Source organism: Pempheris klunzingeri, chromosome 10 (genome assembly GCF_042242105.1).
Source record: "Pempheris klunzingeri isolate RE-2024b chromosome 10, fPemKlu1.hap1, whole genome shotgun sequence".
In the NCBI taxonomy this organism is placed as follows: domain Eukaryota; kingdom Metazoa; phylum Chordata; class Actinopteri; order Acropomatiformes; family Pempheridae; genus Pempheris; species Pempheris klunzingeri.
In genome coordinates this window covers 16321492-16329251 of record NC_092021.1, presented here as the reverse complement: position 1 = coordinate 16329251, position 7760 = coordinate 16321492, and positions in this window count along the sequence as shown.

The window sequence follows — 7760 nt, the reverse complement described above, 5'->3', positions numbered from 1 at the left end:
AATCATGAGTAACTCTTTGTTTTATCCATCCAGACATTAACACACAGAAATCTCATTAGCTCGACTCTACGCTCCCAGCAAAAAAGCAAATGTTGATCTTTCTCTATCTAACAATTCATTACAAAATTATAGTTAATTTGTGATATTTAAGCACTGGACCTACAGCACGACATCGGTTCACATCAGTGATGCATGTTCATACTGAGTGTTTTCATTACACTGTGCTGTAAATGTGGTTGAGCGGAATGATAAAATGCACCCCATATTGTTGCACACTGTATGCTTGCTTAATGATCAGAAAAAAGGTACTTTAGTAACTTTATTATTTCATTCTTTTATTTCAACAGTCACCAAAACATGAATGCCTTATTAATAGTTTCTCTATCCCAGTTTGAGCTTCTTGTGGTCTGAACTGTGCAGTCCACACTTTCAAACAATTCTGACAGAAGAGCCCTGAAAAGAGAAAATATAGTATAGAAGATGGAAGATGATTACACACACACACACACACACACACACACACACACACACACACACACACACACACACACACACACACACGGCAACAGACATTAGTCTTTTCCAGACATATGCATATTGTGCTCCAGGGTTTTTTTTGGGGGGGGGGGGGGTTCAGTGTCTTGCTAAAGGCAGAGATGTGATACCAGCCACCCCTCTGTCCCCAGCTGGAGAACAGCCTCCTGTCAGAGCTGGGCATCGAACCAGTGACCTTTTGGTTGGTCTTTTATAATTGACAATGATACCTACCATTCTTTAAATTGCCTTGTAATCCAGACTAATGTGCACCCTCTGTGCTTACCAGCACTGCTGCACTGCAATACAGACTCACCTAATTTTCAATTTGTAATCACTTCTTTTCTTGTTCTCACTGCTATTGCACTCTTTTTGCCATGCTGCTATCCAGATTTTGCCGGTAAGGTAATAAGACTGAAATGAGATCTTCAAAAAGACTTTCTTTCAGATTTTACATACTCTATGTCTTGTACTCTATGCTCACTGACACTTTCAGCAAAAACTAGTGTACCTGCCTCCTTTGATTATACATTACTAAACAAACTATGGCGATCTTCTACCAAAGGCAATAGGCAATCTATCCTTAAACCTTATTTTGTCCTTCTTTTGAATATTATTAATATCAATAGGTGACTTATATAGTGAGTAATCTTTTTAAAGGTTTCTTTCTCAAGTCCATACTTGACTGTGGAGATGCTACTAGAATAGCCTTACACGGTTTAAGGGTCTCTCATAACAGACATGGCTGCTGCCGCTGATTTCAGCCTCTTTCTGCTAACTCCGTTTTAGAAGAACAGGACAATCAGTGAGCTTTGCTCGTCTTCATTATTTTCATGTTGCCGGGAGCTGCTGTTAATGAGGAAGAACAATGGGGGGCAGCGAGGTGGACTGAGGAGGTCTTCAGTGGGCGTGGACAGTCGGCCTGCTGAAGGAGGTCACGTGGTCAACAGATCTCCTTATGACATCATGAGGGGAGTAAATTCTCAATGGCTTGTTTTCACACACATTTACTGACAAATGGGGAAAAGAGAAAGCGGACGTCCTTTCTCATAGTTTGACCGTCACTAAGCACACTGGTGACATATTTATGTTGGAAATAAATTAAAAAAGTGCATTTTGCATAATATATATATATATATATATATATATATATAAATAATAACAAACCCTGAGATTTGCAGCATTTGAAAATCAAAAGAACACACAGTTGGTGCAGGACTATGCTCACTGTCACACCAGAGATGTGGTGGAAAGCTCCTAAGACTCATGCACCTCACATGCAAAGCAGGCAAAAGAGGCCCGAGCACAGTGAGGATGTTATAATGTGGCACTGTGCTCCACATGTGCACCTCCTGGTCCCGCAGCTCGCAGACACGATGCCCGGTGTAGGGCTCCGGTTTTCTGCGCTTTGCAGGCTGCAGGTTTGAGAAGCAAAAGTTGGCTTTTAGCAGGAGCCTGGAGCTGACGTCACTTCTCCTGAGTTGGTCGGAGTGAGCGTGAGGAGAGAGAAAGAGAGAGAGAGACTCCTCCATCTGCCACCAGAGACCAACACATCCACGCACTCCTACCACCAGGACCCACTCCCCTCTTACCAACAGCATCCCCCAAAGCGGCGCAGAAACTGGGAAGAGACTAAGTGTTTCCCCCTCCGTCTCGCCTTTTTTTTTTAAAGGAACACGCTGATTATCGACGATAAGGTGAGTTCAACTGCCTTGTGTTTGCCCTTTTGCGCCCTTTGGCTCGCCGGGTAACCCTAACTAAAGGTACCACCAGTCAAGTGTTTACTCACAAATCTTCCGCTAACAGCGGGCTAACAGCTAAGCTAACGTTACTTAACGCTAAGCTAAAGCACCAACTAGCATCCTCTCGGCGGAGCTCCGTGAGTTCAACGCGGCGGAGGGGAGAAAAGTTCACAGCGGGAAAAAAAAAGTACTCACGGCGTTTTCTGGAGGAAACTTTGCTCTGGTTTGTAAGTGTTGTCGTGTGCAGGTGGCAGCCCGGTGTCCGGGAGGCTGTTGTGACATGAGAGCCGCTAACGTTTAATATGACACCGGTACTTGGCTCGCAGACAGGCGGACGGACAGACAGACAGACAGGCGGACGGAGGGGGGCAGGCAGCGCTGCTCGGTCTTGTCATTATTACCTTGCAGCGTGGGTCTCGTCTTTGTTGCCAGCTGATGCACTCTGCGGAGCCAACATTTGTCCGGAAACATTAACGGACCGCCGATGAAAACACGTCTTATTGCCGTTATTGTATCATTTGAGAGAAGTTCGCTCTCAGCTCGTCAGTGAATCACGTAGAAAAGTCGCGTCTGTGTGATGCTTGTTGTGGTTTCAAGCCTCGTGTGTCAGCGTGTCATGAAATCACCAGACAACCGGATTTAACACAGGTGGGTTTTGTCGCTCTTTTCGTCCTTCTTGCTGTTTCCTAAGGTGAAATTGTTTGTTATCAGTGCTGATCGCCGGGGCTGCCCGCTGCTGTCGTCTCCCCCCCTCCGTCTCCTCTTTTTGTTGCTTCCTCTTCAAGGAGAGCGCTGCTAATGCCGCAGCTGCGGTCTGGGCTGAAATTTACCCTTTGAGATTATGACAATACCCTCCATTTTTCTGCTTTCATATTAACAACAAGGCATTCGCCATTTTGAGGCATTCAAAGGGAGTCTATTTAAACTGTGCTGATGTGGAAGAAAGTTCTAAAACTTTGGATGAGAAATGACCTGAATGATGCAGCTCTGATTTCTGAGGAGTTGCCATTGAAAGCAGTGCTTTAATCACATGAATTTAAAAGGTGTTGGAGGTCTGTGGAGTCTTGATTTGTCTGGTTTTGTGTGGTTTCAAAGCTTGACTGGGTTTGTAATGAAACCAGCCACTTTTGTCTTCCTGGGGTGACATGGCACACATTTGACTTGAGCCCTAGAAATTCAGTTTTTTTGTAATCTGGGTGACACAAGCACAAGCAAACTAGGCCTAACATCCATTGCAGAAATGAGGGCAATTTAACATTGTCCCGGTTTCTTCCCTGTGCACTGCGATTTTCATGCTGAGCCTTTTTTTTTTTTTTTACATATTTAGAAACCTTAAGTACATTTTGCTGTCAAGTGTAAATACGCGCCACAGAAGCACAAACCGGAACAAGTTTCTGCATTTTTAAAGTGCAACAATTTGAAGGCAGCCGTTACAACCTGCTGCACCCGAAATTAGTAAAGCCCACACGTGAGATAAATAAACATCAGTGGGCCTTTTTCACAGCAGACATCTTGACTTTTGATATTGTAGGAAGAGCACAGGTGTTACCCATAACTGTTCAATTCAATGTCCAAGCAGATCTCTGCAGTGTGACAGTGATCCGGCATGAACAAAATCAGCTAAATGGTATTCAGCCATTGTTGATTTTGTCATTCACATTTTCCTGCTGTGATGTGCCTTAATGTCTTTTGTGAAAATGGCCTCTGGATTGTCAAAACCTGGACAGGATCTTCTCTCTGTAAAAGGCCCTTTGCGAAGTTTGCCACAACAGCATCAACCACCTTTTTGATCCAAGTGTGTGTGGTGATTTGTGAACATACGGGCTTCTAAAGTGTAGAGAGCTTGTTTTTATGGTGTAAATTCAACTTACGTCATTTAGTTTGCTCTGGCCGGCATCTTGTGTTTGCTGCACGTTGGAGCCGATTTGTCTTTACGGATGTAATTGATAGTAATGAACTAGCATGTGCCCTTTGCACACACAGTCTTAAGTGAAACAGCTGTAAACATGATCCCCGGTAAAGTCCATCATTTAAATGGCTCCAGTAGCCAAGGAAGTGAGATAAATCAGATCACAGCCTTGATGTGTTATGCATGCATTCAGTAACTGCCAATGAATCAAAATACAGGTAGAAGGTCACTAAATTTGCCACGTATTTATTCAGAGCACGTGTCCTTGAAACCCTCTGAAGAGAGAACAATGCTGAAGTGTTGTGTACTAGGATTCTAATGTGTTATGTTAATACGGTAACATTGAGAAACCAAAAGAGTCAGCAACTTTTTTTAAAAAGTTAAAAAATACTGCAGGGTTTTGTTACCTAAAAGAACATTGTTTTAGATGTTAGAAGCCCTGGAAGTCAAATGAAAACAATTTTTCAGCTCAATATTTTATTTTATTCACTTGATTACAAACTATTTATTTTGCATTTTTAAAGGAAATCTACTCCTCACCCCCAACTTGTAATGAACCTTAAATTCCAGTAGCAGTACACCACATATATTCGATTTTTGGGCATGAGATCAAGACCTACAGCAGTGTGGATTCAGTTGCCTAATATCTAATTTTTACTAGGTTACCATGTTAGATGTAACCAGAAGTGGGGATCACATGTCTGTAACCCCTCTTGGTATGTCCTTACAGAATATGAGAAGGTCCCGTTTTCAATGTTCCTTGGGCTCATTTTAAAAGAGCCCTTTTTTTTCATTGGCCTTTTGAATGAAAAAAAAAAAACAGGACTGCTAATAATTGTGTTTTCACCCATTTTCACCCTGTCTCTTCTACTCTTACCCTTCCTACAAGTTTGCACTCATTAATCAAAGGTGCTGGTCCCCTGCTGAGGGCTGAGCAGGTTCATCAGTCTGGCAGCCAGCCTGCTGTAAGGAACAGAGCAGAGGCTCTTAACACACAAGCATAAATAAATCTATGGTCTTTATATGCAAGCCCTGAAGGTTAATACTGTATAATTCAATGTACCCTCTTTGTCTGTTGTGATTGATGTTTTTAAACATGTAAGGCTTGACGGGAGTCCCTTTTTGTAGGTCAGTGTTGACACTTTATGATTGGGTGAGCTTGGGGGGGAGCAGCACGAGGGAGGTGGATTATTAGGAATATGTCAGGGAGATTTCTCTTTTTCACTCATCTTTCTGGTCTATTTTATCTCCGCCTGGAGATGCTTGTCGCAGTGCTTCATTTGAGCCAGTGATGCTCCTGTGATTGAAGTCTCCCTGCTGTGTTAATGGGCTGATGTTAAAAATGCTAGTGGTCCGGTCTGTTTGTTTGGTATTTATTTGCCACCTTTGCTGCAGGAACTGCAGGCCAGCTGAGAATTAATATATTGACTCCATGTTCATGATATCTGTGTCAGATAGTTACAGACCTAATGCACCTTTTTGTCCAGTTTCTGTTACAAACCGTCCCATCTTCTCACAAACACTGTGCCTCAGCAGCCCCCTTTTTATTGATCCTCATGCATTTAAAATCTGGTCACTGCTGCCACAAACACTTCCCACTTTAGCTGTGCTAGGCAAGCTGCTGCAGCCACATTTTTAAATATTACATTTTCACTCAACGTTGTCTGGCCTGATAAGAGACTGGAGAAAAGAACTGTATCCCTAAAAATGGTTAGATCAGCAAAGGCCAAAATCTAAGCTTTAGTGACTAAATTGTGGACAGTGGGCAGTGCATCTTTGCATACCGTGACGCTATAGCAAGCCTGTCTCTTACTCAAGAAATGTGCACATTCTTATTTTTGAATAAACAACATAAAGATACAGATGTAGCCACAAATTATATGATGTAAAACTTTAAACAAACTCTGAAGTGTTGGTCTGAAGTGTTTTAGCTAAGTGAGTCAAAATGATCTACAGATCTTTATAATGATCTTTGTCCAATTTGATGATTTTCTTCAACATATCAGAAAGAATGTTGGATCTACCGTGTATTGATAAATTGTGCGCTGCTCCTGTTTGCTCCCACAAGTGAGTGTGCATGGCAGCTTAAGGCACAGGAGGCAAGGCAAATAAAAGAACTCGGTTAATGACAGTGAAAATGTCAACACTGGCTATTAGTGGCAGAGAAAACCTAGAACACAGCTATTGAAGGTAAACGCTTATGCACCCATCCATTACTTCAACCAGCACACCTATTCTTTTCACTGCACTGTGGGAATGTCATTGCTTTGTGTGTTGGCTCTGAATGTTGCCATTGAATGCAGTGTTACTAATATAAAAGTCTTCATATTAACAGAATTTGTAGGAGACAGTGTTGGTGTTTAAGAGCTGAGAGGGCGAGATTAAAGCAACATTATGCAACTATTTTTGAAAAATGGCTTCGAAATTATTTTGATGGCACGCTGCCTAGCATTAGGGAGAATGGCGCCTCCTTTATTGCCAATGCATGCCTGAATACCTGTTCTTGCATTATGTAATGTAGCCCAAGTAATGGAGAAGTGAGTAATTCCTTGGAGTAGTGTGTCACACATTACAGCACTATGTCAGATACCACCTTCTTGGGTCTTATCTATCTATAAGAAGTAGACTGAAAAGGACAGCAGTGTAAAAGTGAATTGCAATCTAAAACTAGCAGCGCCAAAGTCGCAAAACATACCAATTCTTGCATAATGTTGCTTTTTACAAATGAGGAAAAGACACTACGATGTTACTGGTCCAGTAATGTTCACCCTGACCTCACCATCAAGAAACCCCTGAAATCATGTAATACAAGTACTGTCAGGGAGCCTGGTTTTGGTACCCAGGTTACCCATTAGTTATCACTCATGACTTAGTAAACAGCTTTGTGTCACTATCTGTTCTTTAAATGAAGACACAGAGCCAGGTCGATGGACAGCTGAGTAACCCGAGGTGGCTCACCCTCGTAGTAGTTCAAAGACTCGTTGCAACAGCCAATTATTTGAAACCAGAGAGTGACCTTTTTGCTTTGGACAATGAATGAAACATGCAAGTGTAGGAGACTGTAATCTGTTAAACGCTGGCAGTCACACTACAGAATGACACAGTTGGAACTGTAAGGTGACCCACATTCAGGTGACACACAACAGGTGTAGCTGCCACTGCAGTGACAGCATGGAAGTTGTGAGTTATGAGGGATTCAGTGTTCATATTTAGAGCAGGGATGGGTCATGTTCGTTAAATTCTAAAAAAAGATATATATGATAAGATGTGACTTGTTTTAGAAGTATGTTTTCCTTCATTTCTACTGGTGCCTGGTAGTGCGCCCATCTCATTGACTGAGTCCCATTTCATCCAGCCCATCTTCACATCCGGACATTAGCTAGAAGCAGCCTTAGGTATTTGCTGAGTTAGCTTAGGTCTGATCCCGGCTCTCTCCTCTCTCCTCCTGGGGAGATCGCCTCTCCTGCTGCGGCGCTTGGTCTGGGTGGATGGTAGATGTCGTGGGCAGCGATCAACTTAAAGTCTGCTTTAATCCAACCGTTTATGTCGTGTAATTCTGCCACAAGTTCAGCAAT